The following is a 2,993-nucleotide window of genomic DNA, read 5'->3' as shown; positions in this document are numbered from 1 at the left end:
TGGAATACAAGGGTAGGAAATCAAGAGATACCTGGAGTAACAGGCAACTTTGGCCTTGGAGTACAGAATGAAGCAGGGCAAAGGCTAACAAGAGTTTTGCCAAGAGAACACACTGGTTATAGCAAACACCCTCTTTCAACAACACAAGCGACAACTCTACACCAGATGGACATCACCAGATGATCAACACCAAAATCAGATTGATTATATTCTTTGTGGCCAAAGATGGAGAGGCTCTATACAGTCAGCAAAAAGAAGACCAGGAGCTGACTGTGGTTCAGGTCGTGAACCCCTTATTGCCAAATTCAGACTGAAATTGAAGAAAGTAGGGGAAACCACTAACCATTCAGGTATGACCTCAATCAAATCCGTTACAATTATACAGTGGAAGTGGCAAACAGGTTCAAGTGATTAGATCTGATAGACAGAGTGCCTGAAGAACTGTGGACAGAGGTTGGTGACATTGTACAGGAGGCACTGTTCAAGACCACACCCAAGAAAAAGAAATGCAAAAAGACAAATGGTTGTCTAAGGAGGCCTTACAATTAGCTGAGAAAAAAAGGGATGAGAAAGGAAAAGGAGAAAAGCACAGATATACCCATCTGAATGCAGACTTCCAGGGAATATCAAGGAGAGATAAAAAGCCTTCCTCAGCTATCAATGCAAAGAAATAGAGGAAACCAATAGAATGAGAAAGGCTAGATATCCCTTCAAGAAAATTGGAGATACCGAGGGAACATTTCATGCAGAGATGGGCACAGTAAAGGACAGAAATGCTATGGACCTAACAGAAGCAGAAGATATTAAGAAGAGGTGACAAGAATACACAGAAGACTATACAAAAAAATCTCATGACCGAGATAACCACGATGGTGTAATCACTCACACTCACCTAGAGCCAGACATCCTGGAGTCTGAAGTCAAATGGGCCTTAAGAAGCATCAGAACCAAGAAAGCTAGTGGAGGTAATGGAATTCCAGATGAGCTATTGAGAGGGTAACAGGCAGGAAGGCCAGGGGTCTCCAAATGGAGGAAATAGGCTGCAAGTGCCAGACATTTTTGTCTCTCTTAAGAGGTAGGAGGAAACATCCTGGTGATATTTTTTTCCTTCTCTATAAAAATTTAAAAGGCAGTTTCTCTTAAAATGCTGTGTGCCATGATACCTGCTTTCACCTGAAGCTAACTGTTCTCAAACCTTGAGTCAACTAATACATTTTTCTTATGGAAATGTTTGTCTCAAGCTATGTTAATGTACCCCAGACTCTGTCTTCAATCTGCAAGTGGCTCAGAACCTACTTGACAAACCAGTATGTTATACTCAGATATTGTTCCCCTAATCTATGTAAATGAAACTATTTGTATGGTAATCTGCCCTTCTACAAGATTCAAGTCAATCATTTTATGGCCTGGGATGAATTACCTGGTGCCAAGATTATCACAAAATGCAGTTTATGGATGAGGGGCCTGGTGCCATTCTGAGTTTTAAGACATTCCTTTCTTTTCACTAAAAGACTGCTAGTGACTATATAACATCCAGCTGAAGACTAGTAGGGGGGGGTACTCTTTCTGCCCCCTTCTGATGCCTGTGTCAGAAGCTTTCTCTATCTCCTTTATACTTTAATAAAACTTATTACACTAAAGCTCTGAGCGATCCAGCCTCATCTCTGGCCCTGGATTGAATTAATCTCCTCTGGAGGCCAAGAATCCTGGGGTCTTATCATTCAGCAACAACCTATCACTATTTCAAGTCCTAAAAGATGATGCTGTGAACATGTTGCACTCAATACGCCAGCAAATTTGGAAAACTCAGCAAGGCCACAGGACTGGAAAACGTCTGTTTTCATTCCAATCCCAAAGAAAGACAATGCCAAAGAGTGTTCAAACTACCACACGATTGCACTCATCTCACATGCTAGCAAAGTAATGATCAAAATTCTCCAAGCCAAGCTTCAACAGTATGTAAACCAAGAACTTCCAGATGTACAAGCTGGATTTAGAAAAGGCAGCAGAGCCAGAGATCAAATTACCAACATCCACTGGATCATCAAAAGAGCAAGAGAGTTCTAGAAAAACAGCTACTTATGCCTTATTGGCTACAACAAAGCCTTTGTGTGGATTGCAATAAACTGTGGAAAATTATTCAAGAGATAAGAGTACCAGATCACCCGACCTGCCTGCTGTGAAATCTGCATGCAGGTCAAGAACTGTTAGAATGGACATGGAACCATGGACTAGTTCCAAATTGGGAAAGGAGTACGTCAAGGCTGTATATTGTTGCTCTGCTTATTTAACTTATATGCAGAGTACATCATGCGAAATGCCAGGCTGGATGAAGCACAAGCTGGTATCAAGATTGCTAGGAGAAATGTCAGTAACTTCAGATATGCAAATGACACCACCCTTATGGCAGAAAGTGAAGAGTAACTACAGAACCTCTGGATGAATGTGAAAGACGAGAGTGAAAAAAACTGGCTTAAAACTCAAGATGTGAAACAGAAAGGTTATGGCATCTGGTCACACGATTTCATGTAAAATAGATGGGGAAACAATGGAAACCATGACAGAATTTATTTCCTTGGTCTCCAAAATCACTGCAGATAGTCATGCAGCCATGAAACTAAAAAATGCTTGCTCCTTTGAAGACAAGTTATGATCAACTTAGATAGCATATTAAAAAGCAGAGATATTACTTTGCTGACAACAGTCCATCTAGTCAAGGCTATGGTTTTTCCTGTAATGTATGAATGTAAGAGTTGGACCACAAAAAACAGAGCACAGAAGAATTGGTGCTTTTGAAATGTGGTGTTGGAGAGGACTCTTGAGAGTCCCTTGAACTGCACGGAGATCCGACCAGTCAGTCCTAATGGAAATCAGTCCTGAATATTCACTGGAAGGCCTGATGCTGAAGCTGAAGCACCAATACTTTGGACACTTGATGAAGAATGGACTCATTGGAAAAGACCTTGATGCTGCGAAGGATTGAAGGCAGAAGG

This window comes from Cervus elaphus, chromosome 4, assembly GCF_910594005.1.
Source record: "Cervus elaphus chromosome 4, mCerEla1.1, whole genome shotgun sequence".
Lineage (NCBI taxonomy): Eukaryota > Metazoa > Chordata > Mammalia > Artiodactyla > Cervidae > Cervus > Cervus elaphus.
Note: the sequence above shows the minus strand (reverse complement) of the source record.